Genomic DNA, 21979 nt, shown 5'->3' with positions numbered 1-21979 from the left:
CCAGCGGCCTGATGTTGCCAAATCGTCCCTGGGCAGGGTTGCCCCGGGTGAGGCTTTGGGAACATGGTTTGAGCTAGAGAAGATGAGGAAAACAAGTGAAACGGGAGGGGCGGGGTGGGGTGACGGATCATAAATCAACCAGCTCCACCCCCCCCACCGGGCCTCAGAGCTGAGGCGCCTCAGCCGAGGTGGGGGGTAAGGGGGTGTCACTCGACCACTCCTGGACGACCTCTGAGCTCTCCCGGAGCCGGCGCCCCACCCTGGGCTCGGGCCTTGGGCCGTGTTAGGACCAGCTCCCGGCCCAGATCGTAAACCGCCCGCCGGATTCGGCGGGAAGCCGCCCTTGGACGCAGTGCTCATCCGCCCAAGGGGAAGTTTATTTATAGCTTGTAAAACGTAAAGGAAACCAGACTTCGCTAGCTTGCGGAGCCCGAGTGCCTTCAGTCCCCACCTGCCCACCAAGAGGGCTCAGCAGGGGATCTGGAAAGTGGTGTGGCTTCTAGCCCGCCCTACACCCAAAGAAGGGGGCCTTCTGATGTCTCCCAGGCTTAAAATTCCTCTCAGTGTGCCTAAGCAAGGCGCAAGGCGCTGAATGCTATAGAGGGTGGAGGCCAGAGCCTGGGCCCTGCATGGTTGGTGTAGAGGAGACTAGGTGGCCCACTTGGCACGCACGCACCGCAGGCCAAGCGGCTCGGTGCGGGATTCCACAGCTTCCGCTCCCGGCACGGGGAAGTCTCGGAGTGCCAGGAAACCTTGGAGTGGGTGCTCTGGGAGTCTCTCCTTGGAAAGCAGGGACGCTGTCCCCGTTCCTCCTGCGCACGTGTCCTCAGCAGAGCAGCCGAGCACTGTGCGCCTGGGGCTGCGATCCGCGGGTGACAGCGGCAGAGAACGCGCCCTCTCCACTTTACACCCCTGCGGTCGCCTGCTTCCCAGGGGGAGCTCCTCGCTTCGGGGTGCGCTCCGGGCAGGAGCCAGGAAAACAAGAAAGTGCAGAGAAGATTAGGACGAAAAAAAAAAAACAAAGAGCTCAGCCGAGCTCCCCAAGATACCCGCGAGCCCCACTACTCACAGCCCAGCCCAGGCAGCCCTTCCCATTCCCAGCGGAGCGTGTGTGTACGCGCGCGCGCGCGCCCGATCGCCCGGACGGCAGTTGCGAAACAGGCTCTTGGCTGCAGCGCGGCATAATGGAGGTGGCTCGAACAATGCGCGCTTTGTGCGCGCGGGTTGTTTTCTACCCGCCTCACCCCCCTCGCTCGGGCCGTATGGCACTTTAATCCCTACCACGGCTGGGCACAAATGCACTTGTGTCCTGTGGGTCACTGGGGGTTGTGCGGCTGGAGCCGTCCTCACCCCTCCCCCGCGGAGCCCACGGCCCACCACCGGTCTTCCTTCCTGCACCCACCTCCCAGCCACCCACCCCCGCGCGCCACCACTTCAATTCCCGGCGTGGGCCGCTCAGCCGGCTTGGAAGCTTCCGGGCCCGCCGGCCACTTTTATTTTCCAAGAAGACTGCCCTCCCCACCCCGTTCGCGAGCACGCGCGCGCGCACACACGTGGAGCGCAGGCCTCACACTTGCGGCCCTCCCTCGCCTCGCCCCGCCCGCCGCTCCGGACTCCTGCGAACAATAGTAAATGTCAACAGATTCCGCGCGGCGAGTGTCTGACTGGGCCGAGATAAGGGTGCGCGGTTGGCCCTGAGCTCCGCGACACCGCGGGGGGAGGCCACCCTGACCCTAGCTGGAAAGAACCGGCTGTGATGAAGCCGGTGCCGGGGGATGGGAGACAGGAGAGGAGAGCCCCAACCTCCGCCCGGGTAGGAGCGGCGCCTGGATGCCAGGTCTTGCCCCACCCCCACCCTGCTTAACCCGGTGCTGCTGGGCAGCCTAGAGGCCCGGTGAAAAGCCACGTGCTAGATGTCAGCCCAAGTCTCGGGTCCCCAGAGGACGCAGGAAAAATGCCGATGTGGAGGTAAAGACTCGGACAGTTTTCGACCTACAGGGAGCCGGCACCCGTTAGAAGTAAAGGATTCCAGTCCTTGTTTCCTGAAACTCACCAAAATGTTTTTTAAGCTCACACAACACTTGCAAGTCCCCGCCCCCCCCAATCGTCCTCAACCCACCACCCGAGTTAAAAATTCGCAAATTGATTCCCACGCGTTAGTATTAATGGGTTGTTCCTCTTAAATTGTTGCCAACTTTGCTAATGGATTATTATTTAAATTTCTTTTTTATAAAGTACGTGTTGTTTTATAGATGCGTATTTACTTAAAGAAATCAACTGCATCTATTAACATATTAAAGAGAGAATAAAGCATGGGGCCGGTGTAATGTACTGTTCAGCCTTACTTTGGGTGCTGCGAAGATAGGAAAATCTTATTTGTTTAATAATAAGTCACTCATGAATATGCAAATGACATCGTTGCAGTACCTCACTTCTGTCACTATTAATGAGTTGCAAATTAATGTGACAACAAAAGGAAAATCTATTTAGTGGAGGAACTCGGGCTCCTACCTGGGGAGATCACCAGCAGGCCTGGAACTTACAGTCTGGAAGGAAAGGACTGGGGATGGACACCTCCTCACCCAGCGGTTTCCTGAAGCCACCATTATTGTTTGGACCCATGGACCTGCTTTGTCAGTAGCCCCTTAAAATTCCAGCTCCAGGCCAGGGGAAGAAAGGCTGCTCCAGGGTAATTAGGGCCAAGTGTGATTAATGGAAATCAGCCCACAGTTTGAAGTAAAGCAATTGGTGAAGCAGATTGGAAAGGGAGGGAGGGGTCCTCTCTTCGCCCAGTTTAAAGATGCCTCTGTTGTTTGGGATAGGGACAGGGACTATTTAGGCCTCAGAGGCCCCTGACTATGGCAGGTATTAAGGTAGAATCCCATGCTCTTGCGCTTGGTTTTTTATGAGGCGGCGACTTTGCTGACCGGAGATTTAAGAGCAGAGCAGTTCAGTTTCCTGCCTGCTGACTTCCCGGTGGATACAGATTGCAGTCTGCTTGTCTTCCATTGAGCTTTCACTCTTCTGGCCTACACAGCAGAGCCAGTATTTACTTCATCTAAGCATGCTAAAGAGTGTTTTTCATTAAGTTTGGAAACATCGCTGCTGCTGCTGCTGCTGCTGCTGCTGCTGCTGCTGCAGCAAAACGAATAAAATAATAATAATAATATATAATATTAGGCTGTAGACTCAGAATCCAGGTACCCGAGTGGTATTTCAAGAAGCTGTCTAGAGAACCTTCTAGAGAGATGCAGTCCATCTCTATGCAACAATTCCATGGTTTTATAAACATATAAAAGTACACTTAAGATTTGAGCACCCTACTATGTCTAAGTCATTCTTTATTACTTATTACTGAGTGAAGCTATACCCGAAGGCTGGTGGTCTAAAACAATCGCCATTTATTTGGCTCCATCATCTAGTCTGGGGCCTGACCACACTGTGTGTTGTGTGGGTGAGGTAGCTCTATGAGATCCACTTTCAGGATGGTACATAAAGAGAGCTGGCAGGGCCCTGCTGGCTGTGCTGCTTCTCCTCCATGTGGGCCTCGCCACAGGGTGGCTTGGGCTTCCTTACAGCGTGTTGGCTGTGTGCCAAGAGCAGAGCATCCCAAGAGAGAGGAAATGGAAGCTGCCAGTTACTTAAAAAACCTAAGCCTAGAAGCAGATTCGCAGGAGTTTTCCCAGCTTAAAGATTCCCCAAAGCCCTTTTGGCCTCTTTCGTTGAGTAGCAGTTTAGATCTCTCAAGTGTTCATGGACCTGCTTACCTGTATTAAGAAAGCACCCACTCTGATGCAGAGGCAGGGGTATCTCTGTGAACTCGAGGCCAGCCTGGTCTACAAAGAGAGTCCAGGACAGCCAAAACTGTTACACAGAGAAACCTTGTCTCAGAAAAAGAAGAAAAGGAGAAGGAGCAGGAGGAGAAAGAGGAGGTGGTGGTGGTGGAGGTGAAGGAGGAGGAGGAAGAAAGCACCCAAGCCAGGTGTAGTAGCCCATACCAACAATTTCGGGAGTCATGAGAATCGACAGGAAGATGCTGATCTCAAGGCAAGTCTGGGATGCACAGCAAACTTCTGTCAGAGAGAGAGAGAGAGAGAGAGAGAGAGAGAGAGAGAGAGAGAGAGAGAAGGCTGGGAATAAAGCACATACCACACAAGCATGAGGATCTGAGGTCAGAGCCCCAGACCCCAGAAAAGCCAGGCAGTACCCTGCTTGATCCCAGCACTCCTACAATGAAATGGGAGATGGAGACCTCCTGCTGTACAAGGGAAACATGAGGGAGAAGGGGAGGATTGACGCCAGAGGCAGTCCACTAATGTCACACAAGTTCCATAGCACCTTCGTGCCTGCCTGTAGTCACAGGCATGAACTCATGCACCTCGGTGTGTACACACACACACACACACACACACACACACACACACACGAACACACACACACGAACACACAAACACGCACACACAGATTTACAAAAAGGAGCACCCTATGGTGGTGTCATCTGTGCAATAATATATTGCTTAAGCACTCACAGAGCCCAGATTCAAAGGGAAAGGAAACAAACCTTTCCCACAAAGGGAAGTATGTCAGAGAAGTAAGGGCTATTGTTTGCAAAGTGCTATATATATGACTTCAGAAGACTATAGAGTACATGACTTCATTTCTTCATTCATGCCCAACCAGCTCCTTGCCCCCGCCCCTCGCCTTCCCCCCCCCCCACCTGAGGGACTGGCAATAGAGATATGGAAGCCAGGGACCTGAAGCAGGCTTTGTCATACTAAGTATTTTAAGACTAAATGCTCAGTGCTTTAATACTTTGACAAGTCTTAAGTTTCAGCTTATTGGCCCTGCTATTTTTATCCAGAATTAATACAATTATTTTCTGGGGGAAGGGGCCTTTGATAAAGGCCCATTCAAGGCAAATTCAACATGTTTAGCTAAATGTTTCTCAATACTACATAATGTGACTTCATACATGGAATTTTGACTGTTTTCTTATTTAATTAGGCCTGCCTGGATGGAAAAAATGATGGACCTTGATAGGCAAAATCTTTCCAAGGACATAAACATTTGTAAATCAAATGAATGTGTTCAACATATCAAATGTATACTTGTCTTAGACTATGCAGCTCTGCTTGCTGAATAAAAATATTTAATTCTTTTAAGCCAAATATAGTGGTGCAGGATGACAGTTCCAGCATTCAGAAGGTGAAAACGGAGGGGTCAGGAGTTCAAAACTAGCTACATGTCGAGTTTGAGGTCAGCATGGACTACAAAGAGCACTGTCCGAAGTAAATAAGTGGTTTTAGTTATCTTATGCATTTACTTATTTGAAATACTAAGAATCAAACCCAGGGCCATCACCAACTAGGTCACTGTTGTACCAGGTAGAAAGTCACATTTTAAATTCCTTTTACCTTTAAATCCCAAGGAGGCTGGGAATAGTTGACTCCTTGGGAAAGGGCACTTGCCACCAAGCTTGGTGACATGGGTTGGATCTCTGGAACCATAGAAGGATAGAATTATGTCCTCCACTTGCATGCTATGGCACACACGTGTCCATACATGTACACAGAAACACAATGCACTTAAGCCATTTTAAACAAATAAGCAAATGAAAATAAAGGCTGTTTCCAAGGCACAGGGAGTAAACCAGTAAACAAGCAGTGTTCCTTCAAAGTCTCTGTTTCAGTTCCTGCCTCTAGGTTCCTGCCTTTGTTTCCCCTGATGATGGCGTATAACCTATACACCAAATAAACCCTTTCCTCTCCCAGTTGCTTTGGGTTATGTGATGTTTAGTTCAACAGTAAGCTAGTAGTAGCCCAGGCTTGTTTCAAACTCCAGCACTCCTTGCGCAGCCACCTCCAGAGTGTAGGATTTATAGGCATAAGCATTGAGGCTCATCGCTGCACCATGGTTTTTAGGGGGGAAACAGAAGGCTAATCTATCAGATTCTGTAATGCTCTCAATCTTTGTAAACCCTAGAAATTGAGTTGCATACATAGATTATTTATTCTTGACCACCAAACTATCACTACAGTATATTGAATTCATTTTCTCTTTGCCATATCCATTTCCCAACTTTCCAAAGGTTAAAAGGACACTATCTGAAGAACATGTTTTACCTTATTTGATGTAGGGGGGGGGGATGAATACTTGAGAATAAGGGGGGGGAAGGAATCCTAGCTAGTCTTGCAGTAGAATGTTGTGAGTGTAGATGTTCACAACTTCATTAAAAACAAAATAAGTTATTTTTAAAAAAGAGTCAACCTCCTTACCGCTCGGCCGGTCTCCTGCACAGGAGGCAGCCATGACGCACAGCCGGAATGGCATGATCCTAAAGCCCCACTTCCACAAGGATAGGCAGCAGCGAATGGACACTTGGTTCAACCAGCCGGCACGCAAGAGCCTCAGACGCAAGGCCCGGCAGGCGAAAGCGTGCCGCATTGCCACCCCCCACCCCCCCACCCCCCCACGCCGTCTCTCATCGGGTCCCATCAGGCCCATAGTGAGGTGCCCCACCGTTAGATACCATACCAGGGTCCGAGCTGGCAGGGGCTTCAACCTGGAAGAACTCCAGGTGGCTGGTATCCATAAGAAAATGGCGCGCACCATCGGCATCTCTGTGGACTTGAGGAGGTGAAACAAAGCTACCGAGTCACTATAGGCCAATGTGCATCCCCTGAAGGAGGACCGCTCCAAGCTCAGACTTTTCCCCAGGAAGCCTCCTGCTCCAAAGAAGGGAGACAGTTCTGCTGAAGAACTTAAACTGGCCACCCAGCTAACAGGACCTGCGATGCCCATCCACAATGTCTACAAAAAGGAGAAAGCCGGAGTCATCACAGAAGAAGAGAAGAGCTTCAAGGCTTTTGCCAGTCTTCACATGGCCCACACCAGTGCCGGCTCTTTGGCGTCCTAGCAAAAAGGGCAAAAGAAGGTGCAGAGCAAAAGGCCGAGAAGAAAAAGTAATGCGCTATTGAAATGCAATAAATTTTCGATAAAGGAAAAAAAAAAAAAAAAAGAGTCAACCATAATCAGTAGCAATGGGAATACTGCTAGCTTCTAGACAAGCAAGTAACTTTTGAAGGAGGGTTAGGCTCTGCTCCCACTCCAAAAAAGCCAGTTTTGTGACCACTTACAGACTTAATTCAATATATATATATGTCTGCTCTTAGAATTTTACTTTGAATTAGTAGGTGGAACTACCTCCGCTAAAGACTCCAATGAAACTTTTTTTTTTTTTTTGGCCACGCTGTACACTAAACCTAGGATGCATTTTGCCACTCAGCTATATTTCTAGCTCCTTTGCTGATATTTGAGAGTCTTGATTTTGACTACTTTTAAAAAGTACACACACACGCACACACACACACACACACACACACATACACACATACACATATTCAAGACAGGATCTCACTATGTAGCTCTGGCCATCCTGGAACAGGCTGGCCTCAGATTCATGGCGGTCTGCCTACCTCTGCCTCCCGAGTGCTGCGATTAAAGGTGTGTGCCAGCTTAACAATATTATTGTATGAGCACCGCATATATACGGATGCTCTCAAAGGCCGGAAGAAGGCATCGGGTCCTCTGGAAGAGCAGAGAGTGCTCTTAACCGTTGAGCCATCTCTCTAGACTGAAACTATCTTCTGTGTGGATGAAGGGGCATGTATGTGCTCTTTTTTTTTTTTTTTTTTTTCTTTTTCTTTTTTTGTTTTGTTTTTCGAGATAGAATTTCTCTGTGTGGCTGTCCTGAACTGACTCTGTAGACCAGGCTGGCCTTGAACTCACAGTGATCTGCCTGCCTCTGCCTCCCAAGTGCTGGGATTAAAGGCGTGCGCCACCACCGCCCAGCATGTATGTGCTCTTATGGATGCACACCAGAGGCCCGTAAAGGATGTCTTCTTCTATTCTTCATGAACCTAGAGCTCACCTATCTAGCGAGACTGGCTAGGCACTGTACTTCAAGGATCTGCCCATTCCCACCTCCTCAAGTGTGGGTTTCCACACAGGCATGCACTACAGTGCCTGGCTTCTGTATAGGTGCCGGGAATCCAACTGTGGGTGCTCATGATTTCATGGCAAACACGTTACTGACTGAATCAGTCATTTCCAGCCCCTGGAAATGACCTTTTACCATGGTCAACAGTTCAACCTTAATTGGATAATGATTAGAAGCCAGGTTACAGATCTCCAGGGAGAATATGTTTCCACCCTAGACAAGCCAAGAGAGACCTTTAATGATATTGAGGATACTGGGGGCAGCTGAGGGTGGACCCAGAGCACCAGGGCTTCTCCCATACTAAGCACCCACATTCTATCACTGAGCCATAAGTCCGCCCCCCCCCCAGCCTCTATCCTATTTAAAATTGCCATGACAACTGAAAATCCAAGGCCATACCCTTCAGGTGGAATTTTATTTTTCCTGAACTTCAAGTTTCAAGTTCAAGGCAAATCCTTACCTGATTCATTTTTAACACTGTCCTTCAGCTCTGTCATCTGACGGAAGAAAAAGGAAATATATAGCTACCATCTGTGTTGCCAAAACACTTGGTTGGATTCAATTAGCCCATTTACTGTCTGCACTGGTTTTAAAGTATGTCTACAAATTCTTTAGGATTCCTGCCTCCAAAAGCTAGAGCCCACTTTCCCTCCTTGAAGTTGTGGGCTGTTTAGTGACTCACTTGTAATAAATAGAATGTGACAGAAACGACTGTGTGACACCCAGCATTAGGACATAAAAGGCAGTATAGCTTCCTCTTGGAAATCTGGGGGAAGCTTAGTCGTCAGATCACCAGGACAGTCAAAGAACTCCGTGGAGTGAGCCACATACCAACAGCCATGTGAAGGAACCATCTTGGAAACAGCCCCCAGCTGAGTCTTCACATGACTGACCACTGCTGACATCTCATGAATATCGAACAGCATGAGATGGTGAGAGTCAGAATTACCTAGCTAAGGAGCTCCTGAAGCTCTGATCCCTAGGCACCCTGGGAAATAGATGTGTCCTAATTTGAGCCACTAAATGGCGTGGTGCTGTGTTATACAGCAGTAGATAACTAATACGTAAGTCAGTCTTGCATGTAGACTTAGCTTCCACACATTTTTTCTACCCACACGCCCTTTTTGTTGTTGTTTGGTTTTTTGAGACAGGGTTTCTCTGTGTAATAGCCCTGGCTGTCCTGAACTCACTCTGTAGACCAGGCGGGCCTTGAACTCACAGAGATCCCCTTGCCTCTGCCTCCTGAGTGCTGATGTGCCGTTTACCACCCAGAAGCCCACACACACTTTATTTGTTTATTTATTTATTTATTTATTTATTTTGAGACAAGGTTTTTCTGTGTAACCCTGGCTACAAAGCAAGTGCTTTGTAGACCAGGCTGTCCTCGAACTCACAGAGATCACCCCTGCCTCTGCCTCCCTGGGATTAAAGGTATATACTTCCACATCCAGCTAAGTTATAACACACACACACACACACACACACACACACACACACACACACACACGTTCTGCAGTGCTGAGAATAGAAGTTCATGCATACTAGGTAAGCCGTTTTCCAGTGAGCCTCATCGTCTGCCCTTTTAAGCCATTCTAATAACCTTAAACAGTTTAAGGCAGTAGAGTCCTCTTCCAATCTTCAAAGCAAGATAGTTACTAGTTTAAAAAAAAACAGTGCTATTTCTCTAGTGGGTGCATGTATGTGCGTGCATGTGTGCATCTGCCATGACATACATGTGGAGGTCAGAAGACAATTTATGGGGGACTCTCTCCTTCCAACATGTAGGTCACAGGGATAAACTAAGGTCAGCAGGCTTGATAGCAAGAGGTTGGTTTTTTTGTTGTTGTTGTTGTTTGTTTTTTTAAACTCACAGAGCCATCTTGCCAGTTCCTCACCATTTTTTCTTTCCCCCTCAACCTCGAGAACCATTTTCTAAACACTCGTGAAGAGTAACCTATATCACGTGTCTGGAAGTGAGAGAAGAGAGTGAAGACATGGAGCAAAATCAAGTTTCCCAAGATGATAAACTCAGAAGCAGAGGCGGTAAAAACAGTTTTAAATAGTTCTTTTGATCACTTTGCAGTTGCAAGTCAGATCTCTGTAAGCTCTCATTAGCATTTTCACTCACAGAGAGGAACCATTCTTGCGGGTAGAGTCAAAATGAAAGCAAACACACCCAAAGTCTGAAGAGAAACCAGGATCATTCATTTCTGAAGGAGGTATGTCCCCCTGCCCCCCACCCCCGGTGCGACTTGCCAAAAAGGCGACTTGCTTCCTTTCTCTCCTTCTCGGTAGTTTTTTTTTCAACAACTACGATGATAAAATGTTTGGTGTGTGACCTAAATGACTCAGATTGTTTCTTGTCCCCCCGATGGGGGTTATTATAGAATTGACTTTAGAATCTCCATGTGTGTCACTCCTTCTGGTAGCTCACAGGAGACAAGAAAAGAGGAGAGGTGAGAGGAAGGGAGGGGAAGGAAGAGAAGGGAGGGGTGGGGAGGAGAGATGGGAGAGAGAGGAAAGAAGAGAAAAGAGGAGAGAGAGAGAGAGAGAGAGAGAGAGAGAGAGAGAGAGAGAGAGAGAGAGAGAATCACCCACAAAGGATTTGACAAACATGAGGACTTGGATTTGGATCCTCATCACTTGTGGAGAAAACCAAATATGGCAGGCAGGGTGCTCCTGAAGTTTGACAGCCAACTGCCCAAGGCTAAGTCACTGAGCTCCAGAGCCACTGAGAGCTCCTGTCTCAAAAACAAACAAACAAACAAACAAAAACAACAACAAGACAAACAAAAAACAAAGTGGGACACAATTTAAGGTGACACATAGCTTTGACCACTGACCTCCACACACATGTCCAGGTATACACACAGCTGTGTACCCACCCCCAGGCACTCATGTACACACAGGAACACATATCCGTACACAAAATGAAAAACACATAACAGTGCATACCTGCAATCCCAGCACTCAGATGGTAGGAGGTCACCCAGGCCCTTCTGTGTGTCTGAGTTACATTCTAACCCCAGGGGAAATTGAGCTAAGAGCACAAGGTTGTTCTGAACCGTACTTTCTTCTAGTGGTTTGTAAACGCTCAATATTCATTCATTTGAATGATATTTATTGAGCAGCTTTGTGAGGCGAGGGGTCCAAGACAGGATTTCTCTGTGTAGGCCTGTCTCTCCTGGAACTTGCTCTGTAGACCAGAGTGGCCTGGAATTCACATCTGCCTGCTTCTGCATCCCGAGTGCTGGGATTAAAGGTGTGTGCATCACCACCATGAGGCAAGTTTGTAAAGAAGTTAATGTTACAAAATATGAGCCAGGCATGATGGCACACATCCTTTAATCTCAGCACTCAGAGAAGCAGAGGCAGGTGGATCTCTGTGAGTTCGAGGCCAGCCTGGTCTACAAAGCAAGTCCAGGACAGCCAAGGCTACAAAGAGAAACCTTGTCTCAAAAAGGAAAAGAGAGAGAGAGAGAGAGAGAGAGACACAATGTATGTTAAGGGAAGGGGGTGCAACTTGCTGGTATTGTTCAAGCCTAGCCTGTGAGAGGCCCTAAAATCAATCCCCAGGACAAAACAAATATGAAAGAAAGGTGCTCAGAGTCTAGTAGAGTGTTCTGTGCAACCCAGTATTTCAGCTACTTCCACAAAAGGCTTTAGGGCCAGGTATGGTAATGAATGCCTTTTATTAAAGCATTCAGAAGGCTGAGGCAGCAGGATCAGCAAGTTTGAGGCAAGCCTGGGCTACCAGGTCTCAAAAAAAGAAAGAAAGAAAGAAAGAAAGAAAGAAAGAAAGAAAGAAAGAAAGAAAGAAAGAAAGAAAGAAAGAAAGGCTACTGAAGAGTACTCAGTAGCTAGGAAACCAGAACTGCAAACACATGTTCTCCAGCAGAACTGTTGGTAATGGCCTCAAGCTAAAAACTGTCCAACTGCCCATCAACAGGAGGAGGAGGAAAGAAACTGTAGTATGTTCACACAGTGGAACCCTATATAGGGCTGAGAACCAACAATGGACACCTGCACATTACGATGTGAGAGACCCTTTCTATATGGTGTAGGGTGAAAGGATCCAGATAGAAGAAGGCAAGAGTTTAAAGCCAAGCCAAACTGACCCTTGCAGTCAGGAAGATGGTTATCTTGCTATAGGGAGGGACATGACAGTGGGAGGTGACCACTGGGGTAGCCTAAGAGTCAGAGAATGTTCTGTTCCTTAAGTGGGTGCTGCTTGTCTTCAAACGCAACACAGCTCTTCAGTTTATGAGAAACCATTGGGAATACTTGCACTTTCTGTCAGTCTGCAGTACATCAATAAACTGTGTTTTTTTCCAGTCACACAAAAACTCCTCCCTTGGACCAATGAGGAAGGAAGGAATGGGCAGGGCAGGAAGTCTCAATCCTGTGAAAGGTGATGAGGTCCTGCTTTTGTTTTTTAACTTGTTCTTTTGTGTGTGTGTGTGTGTGTGTGTGTGTGTGTGTGTGTGTGTGTGTGTGTGTGTAGCCCGCACACATCTCAGTAAAAGACTGGGTGTCGGAAGACAACCTGAGAGTGTCTTCTTTTCTTTTCTTTTGCTGTGTGGGCGGGTCCCAGGGCTCGCACTCAGGCCATTGGCTTTGACAGCATGTTCCCTTACCTACTGAGCCGCCTCATTCATTCATTCATTCATTTGCTGGGTTTGGCAGATGTAGCTTGCCTGGTTCTTGCTATGTTCTCAAATTTTCAACACTTTTTCTACCTTAGCCCTCCTAGTACTGGGATTGTAGGCATATGGCAGTATCTTAGCATTGCCTCTGCCTTACTTTTGTTGTTATTGTTGTTTGGTTTGGTTTGGTTTTGGTTTGTTGGGTTTTCAAGACAGGCTTTCTCTGTGTAGCCTTGGCTGTCCTGGCTTCACTTTGTAGATCAGGCTGCCCTCGAACTCACGGCAATCTGCCTGCCTCTTCCTCCCCAAGTGCTGGGATATGCCTTACTTTTTTGAGGCGAATTCTCATTATACCAGCTAGGCTCATCTAAATCTTATTATGAAGTTTATAGTAGTCCCCAATGGGTTATCTTTTATGTCATAGCATCCCTTGTGTGTGCCTCACCCATCTCAGGCTTGGATTACACAAGAAAGTCAACTTTAGCCTAGGAAATAGAAGTATAAAAGTTCAAGTAAGAACTCAGGGGATGGAAATAAGTAGCCTGAGCCCTGGGGAAGTACATTAAATGCCTTGGGGTGGGGGAATGGAAAGATGGCTCAGCAGTTAAGAGCATTGGCTGCTCTTCCAAAGGTCCTGAGTTCAATTCCCAGCAACCACATGGTGGCTCACAACTGTCGATAATGAGATCCAGTGCCCTCTTCTGGCATGCAGGCATACATGCAATACAGGCAGAACACTATATACATAATAAATAAATAAATTAATTAATTAATCTTTTTTGGTTAAAGCCTCCGGAGCCTGGCGGTGGTGGTGCACACCTTTAATCCCAGCACTGGGGAGGCAGGGGCAGGCAGATCTCGAAGAGTTTGAGGCCAGCCTGGTCTACAAAGCAAGTTCCTGAACAGTCAAGGCTACACAGAGAACCCCTGTCTTGAAAAACAAACAAAAGAAGCCTTGGAAACTGGAGATTAGGAAAGAAGAGATAGTTACTAGCAAGCTTTATATAAACACTTTTCAGCCCTTGCTTTCCAGTGTCATTTTTGCAGTGGACCTGGAGAGGGGACTTGTAGGAGGGGATGAAGTCCTGAGTGAACTTCTATTAGTGACATGAGCATAGTCATGCCAAAGACCCCAATACCTCAGACCCAGGGAAATGGCAAGGCCTTCTCTGGGCCAGTTACAGAGGAATAACAAAGCCTTCCTCCTCTGGCCCAAGTAGAAACATTGATCAATGGCCGACCTTTAGCTAAAATGAATGTGTAGAGAAAAAACTCAAGTGCATCTTCCTCTTAACGTCTGGATGCTGACATTGCATGTAGAAGCTATCAACCCAGACTCCCTCCTCCCAGATAACTGCAAGCTGAGACAGCTCCCCTACAGCGACCTCCTACCCAGCTGAGCTAACCCTCCTCCACCTAGTGCATGCAATACAGAATAAATGCTCTGAGTGTCTGGGTTTTGTCTCCATAAGAACACACAGCCTACCCAATCCCAGCTTCTCTGTATGCGTGTCTGTCCTTTCTTGTGGCCAATCCTTGTGACCCAAGTTTAATCGATCCCTGGCAAGGACAGGATGACATTCATGTTCTAAAGAGCTCACTTCAAGAGTGGCAGCAGAACAACTGGCAAGACTGGAGATCTAGAACTTTCATAAATGTGGTCTAGGTACCAGATGGGAGAAAGGGCTGGGGGAGGAGACAGAAGAACAGAGAATTGTAAGGGGCAGGTCAATGGAAGAATGAGAAAGACTCTGAAAGCAAAAAGGAGAATGAAAGGGATTTTTTTTTTTTTAAGTTTTTCAAGACAGGGTTTCTTTGTGTCCTAGACTTCTTTGTAGACCCAGCTGGCCTCAAACTCACAGAGATCCACCTGCCTCTGCCTCCAACTGTTGGGACTAAAGGTGTGTGCTACTATGTCCAGCTAAAGGGGTATTCTTTTTAAATTAATTAATTTATTTATTATGTATACTATTATCTGACTACATGACAGAAGAGGGCACCAGATCACATTATAGATGGTTGTGAGGCACCATGTGGTTTCTGGGAGTTGAACTTAGGATCTCTGGAAGAGCAGCCAGTGCTCTTAACCTCTGAGCCATCTCTCCAGCCCCTGAAAGGGGTATTCTTTTTTTTTTTTTTTTAAATATTTATTTATTATTATGTATACAATGGCCTGTCTGCCTGTACACCTGCGGGCCAGAAGAGGGCATCAGATCATATTATGGATGGTTATGAGCCACCATGTGGTTGCTGGGAATTGAACTCAGGACCTCTGGAAGAGCAGTCAATGCTCTTAACCTCTGAGCCATCTCTCCAGCCCCCAAAAGGGGTATTCTTAACACTTCTGGTTACACATATAAAAATATGGTCTGTTCAGCTTTCTATAAAGACAGTGTCATTGAAGTCTTAAGGACAGGATCAGCCACCAAAGGGATGCCCCAATTTCTCTCTGAAGTAGATTCATACCTTGACATCCACAGCTCAAGCTCAGGGGACTTGTGAACTTGAATAACAAACTTTTTTCTTTTTCTTTTCATTACCCTTGAATTGCAGCTTGGCATTTCCTTTGGGGTATACGAGTATGCAACAACTACAACCACATGGGCAGCACGTGGGGCTTCATTGCCAATCCAAATCACCGGGATTTTCATATCACATTACAACTGATTCAGATTGCTCAGTATATTGATCATATTTATACTCATCACTAATTCAGGATTATGTCTGCTGCTGGATCTTATGTAATTTGTAAAGAGTCTTTGCAAATTCCTTAGTGTTGATGCTATCTGTGTTATGTAACAAAGTGTCCCCCACATCTAGTGGTTAAAACAGCAGGGTTTTAAATTTTTCATTTATTCTTTGACACATTTCATACACATCTATAATATATATTAGCCCTGTCCATCCCAATGCATTCCTCCCTCATTCATGCTATTGTCCTCATCATCGTCCTCATCATCATCTTCTTCTTCTCCTTCTCCTTCCTTTCATAGTATGCCTTCATCCTTCTACTCTCACATTTTTTTCTAACTCCCTCTTCCCAAATTTTCGCTCAGGCTTCAGGGTTTGGTATAGATATCCTATTTAGGGCAAAGCACTCAATAGCCACACTTATTAGCTAACCAGTTCTGAGTCTGCCCTCACTGCTGCCTTACTGCAGGAAGAAGCTTCCCTGACCAAAGCTGACAGCAGGCCTGTCAGTATAAACACATGTATTTGGAAGACAGTTTGACAGCATGTCCATTTAGCAAAACCACAGCAGTAGGTTCCACACTAGGGCCTCTGACCTCTGAGCCACAGGGTTTAGATCAGGGTTACAGGACTAGGTATACGTTCCCTCTTGTGAAGCAGGCCTCAAATCCCATCAGAGAACAACTGGCCGTTGTCCTAACCTTTATGCCGCTATTGCACCAGTGGCCACATCTTGCCTGGCACACCAGCATCCAGAGTTCACTGGCTGGTACCACTGATGTTTTTTCAACCCCAGTGGTCTGCGTGGCACCTGCTGCTGACACTACGACATCCAACCAGAAGGGAAGAAGTCTTTACGTCATTTCCTGCTTGATTTCTCTATGTCTGTGACCAAAGTGTGTTCTCCTCAGCAGTAGTCTTTTGCCATATAGTTATGGTGGGTAGCCAGGAGCAGTGGCAATAGCCCATGTTGTTTTAGAGGCTCATTGGCTAATAATTCATAGGGAGGTAGCCTACACATCGTGCCGAGATTTTCGTTTGATGACTCACGTCTCCAGGGAGAAAGTATGTTCTACTCATGCAGGGCAGCTGTGTTCAGAGTCCTTTGGGGAACAAGGAATTTAGTGACTCCATATATAAACTTTTGACACTTTATGGGAACGGGGGGGAAAATGACGACGTTAGTTCGGTTGCATCTAGCAGCTTAAAATTGACAAAGGAAAAGTATGAGCTCAGTGAAAAAAATTAACCAGCACTAGATTTGCATAAATAGTCTAAAGAGTTTTTACTGTTCCCTGAAAAAGGAATCTTCTTTCTCTATTCCAGCAGCCAAAGAGCTTAAGCTTCAGAAAAATCAAACCCAAGCCCTCATGCAAAGATTGGCTAACCTACAGTGAAAACTCAAGTCCCAGCCTCTGAGAGCTGGAAGCTAAACTAAAGGCACTGATGGGTACAGAGTGCTATGGAGCTGAGGGAGGAGGGGAGACCCGAGTGGGAGTACAGACTTTGAACTCTCAGATTCTGACGGATTTATCTCAACTGAGGAAGTAGTTTCTCCATAGCAGAAGATGCTCTCTCTCTCTCTCTCTCTCTCTCTCTCTCTCTCTCTCTCTCTCTCTCACACACACACACACACACACACACACACACACACACACACAAACACTGCTTGTTTGGTTCTTTTTTTGTTTTGTTTTTTGAGACAGGGTTTCCCTGTGTAGCCCTGGCTGTCCTGGACTCACTTTGTAGATCAGGCTGGCCTCGAACTCACAGCGATCTGCTTGCCTCTGCCTCCTGAGTGCTGGGATCAAAGGCGTGCGCTACCACACCTGGCTGCTTGTTTGGTTCTTAAGACAAGGTTTCACTATGTAGCCTTGGCTATCCTAGAACTCCTCAAGCTCATAGGGATCTGCCTGTCTCTGCCTCCTGAGTGCTGGGATTAAAGGCATGGGCCACCACCACCACCACCGGCCTTTTTTTTTTTTTTTTTTTAAAGTGCATTCTTAGATTTGGTTAGCCTACCCCCATTCCTCCACTCCAATCTCCAATTGAAACTTTAACCCTCAGTATCCTGTCTCACTTACTTTCATAGTATATGAGTACATTAAGGCCTCTTTCCCTCCTTCTTTCACTAGCCTTTTCTTTTCCCTTCTTCTTCTTCTTCTTCTTTTTCTTCTTCTTCTTCTTCTTTTTCTTCTTCTTCTTCTTCTTCTTCTTCTTCTTCTTCTTCTTCTTCTTCTTCTTCTCTCTGTCTTGGTCTTCCTTCCTTTCTTTCCTGTTTTGTTTTTTGCTTTGTTGTTTTTCGAGACAGGGTTTCACTGTATATTCCTGGCTGTCCTGGACTCACTTTGTAGACCAGGATGGCTTCGAACTCACAGAGATCTACTAGCCTCTGCCTCCCTAGTGCTGGGATTGGAGGTGTGTAACACCACCGCCCGGCTTCCCCCCCCCCCCCCCCCCGCCCCCAACTTCTGATCTCACTTTATTTTACTCATTGGTATTAAGGCTTGAACTTGGGTCCTCACAAATGTTGAGCAAGTATTTGCCAGAGCCCCACCCTCGGTCTTTTTGTCCACTAGCTTGCTCTTTGTTTTACTCTGTTTGTTTAAGGCAAGATCTCAGTATATAACCCAGGATTTCCCCCAACTACTGGTCTCTCTAGTGATTTGTCTAACCCAGGCCTCCACAGTACCAGAGAGAACATAGAATGCTAAGGCTGAAGGCCCTGCTGCCTTGGGGAGATCACAGCTCCAGAAAGACTCCGGAGAGTTTAATTAACTCGAAAACAAAGAGACAAATGAGTAAACGGGGTGGCATTTGTGCACTAGGGCTTCCTGGAGGGAACAGGAGCACATGTCCCCTCTCTTTGCTAACTAATGACAATTCCACACACGAGACAAGGCCTTCCCCCAGCTGGGTCTGGTACCAGGGCGGAGGGAACACAAAGAAAACTCTCAGCCACCAAGATCTCCAATTTAGCAGACAGACAATACAAATTCCTGCAGGTAGGTTGCCTGGGATACGAAGTAGCCAGTGTATAGAGAGTAACCCAGGGCGAAGAGATGGGATTGTCTCTCTCCTTTAAACTGGTAATTAAGGAACCCAGGCCAAGTCTGTCTCCATCATTGATGGAGGGGCCATTGTACAGCAGAGGGCTGAGTAGACCTTGGTGACTATGTTCAGGGAACTTAGGACACCCGGGTCACAATGTAGGGCACCTGGGACCAGAAAAGAAAATGGACAGAGACTTTTGTGCGGAGTTCTGGAAGCTCCATTTCTAACCATGGAATTCTTGACAGAGTCTCATGTATCCTAGGCTGGCCTCAAAGTTGCTAGGTAGCCAAAACTGACCTTGACCTCCTGGTGCTCCTGCTATGAGTATCTGAGCTACCATGTCCTTCTGCCACAGACACGTGTGCCATCATGTCTCATTTATGTGGTGCTACAGATAGAATCCAGACCTTCAAGAGTGTCACTCACTCTGTCCACTGAGTTGCATCCTCAGCCCCAAACTTGCACTGGCCTAAATTGTAGTTCATTTTGTGTTGTTTCTTTTCCAAACTGTGGTGTTGGTCCAAAAGAAGAAAGAAGCAGGTTTGGGGATGGAGTGCAAGGAAAAGGGGAGATTTGGAACTGTCCCCACCTCCTGGCTGGTGGCTGCACTCTGACTTTGTATAGAAGGCTGGAGAGGTGGCTCAGCAGTTAAGAGCCCCTGCTGTTCTTGCAGAGGACCAGAATTCGGTTCCCAGCAGCCATGTGGGGGGGGGAAGCTCACAACCCCTTATAACCCCATATCTGGAGGCTTTGGAGATAGATGACTGGGTGGGAGTGGGGGTGGTGGGTAGGGTTGTTGACACTATCTGGCCTCTCGGAAAAATAAAACACAAGATTAGCACATTGGTTTAGTAGGTTAGATAGAGACCTTCCCACCAAAGATTAATAACCTGCCTTCAATCCCCAGGCCCCTGAAGGAGAGAAGCAACTCCCTTGAGTTGTCCTCTGACCTCCACATACTTTCTATGGTAAATGCAGGCCCCTGGACATGTGCATACAGGCAGCCAGCCAATCAATCAATCAATGTAATTTAAAATTAAACAAAACAAGACATTGCCAGGCATGGTGGCCAGCCGGTGTATACGTATGTATATATACATATATATGGTATATGTACACAAACACACACACATATATGTGTGTGTCTAACTATATATATGTGCGTATGTGTGTACATATATATTTATTTATTTAGACCCTGTGTCAAAACAAATAATAAAAACAAAAACAACACAGGGCATTGATGAAATAGATCTTAATGTGCCAGCCAGTTGTAATAGCCAACATCTGTACTTCCAGCATTCTGGAGGCTGAGGCAAGAGGATCTCTGGGAACTTGAGGATGGCTTAGGCTACACAGTGAGTTTCAGGCAAGCGTGAGTTAAGTTAAAGAATGGACTGAATCTCAAAAGAGGAAACCTAGGGCCGCTGAGATGGCTCAGAAGGTAAAGATGCCCAGCCATAAGCCTAAAAGCTGAGTTTGATCTGAGGGATCCACATGCCCCCCACAAGTGTCTTTTGATCTCTACATATGTGTGACGTGTATATGCTCTTCTGTCACAAGTACATAAGTAAGTAAAGTTTTAAAGACCAAATGTACAAACTTTAAAAAGTTCTAGTGCACTAAAAAGCCACAGTAGCTATCAAAAAAGAACAGAGAAGGGGCCAGAGAGAATGTCTCTGTAGTTAAGAGGTCTTGTTGCCCATGCTGAGGACCCAGGTTCAGTTCTCAGCAGCCACTTTGGAGGGTTCACACCCATTTGTAATTCTAGTTTAACAGTACCCGATGCATATTTCTGGCCTTTGTGGGTACCAGGCACCAAAGTGATACACAAACATACCTGCAGGCACAATACCCACACACATAAAAATAACATAAATATAATATTGAAGATGAAACTGTAAATTTTTTTTTTTTATTTAGAGGAATTTTAATTCAGAACTTGGCTGCTCTGGCAAGAGATCACATCCAAAGACCTTCTAGGTCTGTGTGATCTGGCTGAAATACAGATAAGTCTTTAATCCCAGTAGACAGAGGCAGGTGGATCTCTGAGTTCAAGGCCAGCCTAATATAGAACAAGTGTCAGGTAAAGAAAAGCTTAGGTCCAGGCATGGTGGTATAGGCCTTTAATCCCAGCACTCAGACAGAAGCATGCAGGTCTCTCTAGTCAGTGCTGTTCAGCAATCGAGTGGAGTTGAGTTTGTAGCAGTTCAGCCAGTTCATGGAATTCAGAGGCAGCGTTTTTTGCTTTCTTTTTCTTTCTTTCTTTTTCTTTTTCTTTTCTTTTCTTTCTTTCTTTCTTTCTTTCTTTCTTTTTTAATTTTTAGACAGGGTTTCTCTGTGTAGCCTTGACTGTCCTGGGCTGGCTTTGTAGACCAGGCTGGCCTCGAACTCACAGCGATCCACCTGCCTCTGCCTCCCAAGTGCTGGGATTAAAGGCCTGTGCCACTGTGCCTGGCTCAGAGGCAGCTTTTACCAGGAGAATTTTTACAGAGAGAGGTTGAATGAGAGAGCAAGCCAGACATAGATGAAGATAGAACAAGCCAGAGAATGAGAATGAGCCAGATGATTAGAGCAGATTGCCAAAGTTAGTATGTGTGGAGAGCTGCGAAGTGCCGCGCCGGCAAGTGTGAGACCAAGAAGGGCAGTTCACTCAGAAGCCAGTTTGAATCAGTCAGCTAGGAGAGGAATTGAAGCCGTAACAGCTGAGTTGAACCAAGAAACTAGGATTCAGAAAGAACTAGAAAGGGAGAGCTTATTCAGCAGTAAGTCTCAGAGGCTTGAAAACATTCTAGACCTAGGTTAGATTGTACAGAGTCTAGAAGCTTCCAGGACTAGGCCTAGGTTAACAGACGGAGACAGTAAGCCTCTTAGATGACAATTAAATCAAGCAAATAAGTTACTTTTACAGATTTATTTATTCTGAGACAGAGTTTCTCTGTGTAGCTCTGGCTGTCCTAGAACTTGCTATGTAGACCAGGTTGGGTTATAGCTCAATTGGTAAAAGGTTTGCCTATTAGTAGGATCTGGGTTTGATTCCCAGCACCATATAAACTGGGCATGAAGGTATAAGACTGTTATCTAGCACCCAGGAGATAGAAGGAGGAGGATTAAGAGTTTAAGGTCAGGCCAGGTGTGGTGGTGCAGTAGTTTAATCCCAGCACTTGGGAGGCAGAGGCAGGCCGGTGGATCTCTGTGAGTTCGAGGCCAGCCTAGTCTACAAAGAGGCCAGGACAGCCAGGACTATAAGAGGAACCCTGTCTCAAAAAACAAAAAAACAAACAACAAAAAAACAAAACAAAAGAGTTTACGGTCATTTTCTTTTCTTTCTTTCTTTCTTTCTTTTTTTTTTTTTTTTTTGTTCCCTACTGAGTTGGAGGCCAGGTGGGGCACCATGAGACCCTATCTATAAATAAATGAATTCCCCAATGCTTCTCACAGTCAGGAAGGTCCAAGCACTTCTTTTAAAATACGGGCCGGTTTCTAGCAAAAAGAATATGGTGAAAGTGACCATGTATGACGTCGACAGCCAGGTCAGGGAAGGAAACAGTTTGTGAATGACCCCTTCCCTTCACCCAGCTACAAGGGA

At 46.6% G+C, this 21979-nt stretch overlaps 1 pseudogene; it reads left to right on the top strand.

Annotated features, from left to right (window-relative positions):
• The first annotated feature begins 6307 nt into the window (after positions 1-6307).
• On the top strand, positions 6308-6966 carry LOC127185741 (60S ribosomal protein L13-like; annotated as a pseudogene).
• The last annotated feature ends 15013 nt before the right edge of the window (positions 6967-21979 follow it).

Source organism: Acomys russatus, chromosome X, assembly GCF_903995435.1.
Source record: "Acomys russatus chromosome X, mAcoRus1.1, whole genome shotgun sequence".
NCBI classification, from domain to species: domain Eukaryota; kingdom Metazoa; phylum Chordata; class Mammalia; order Rodentia; family Muridae; genus Acomys; species Acomys russatus.
The sequence above is the reverse complement of the archived record's forward strand: the minus strand, read 5'-3'. Positions and strand labels throughout refer to the sequence as shown.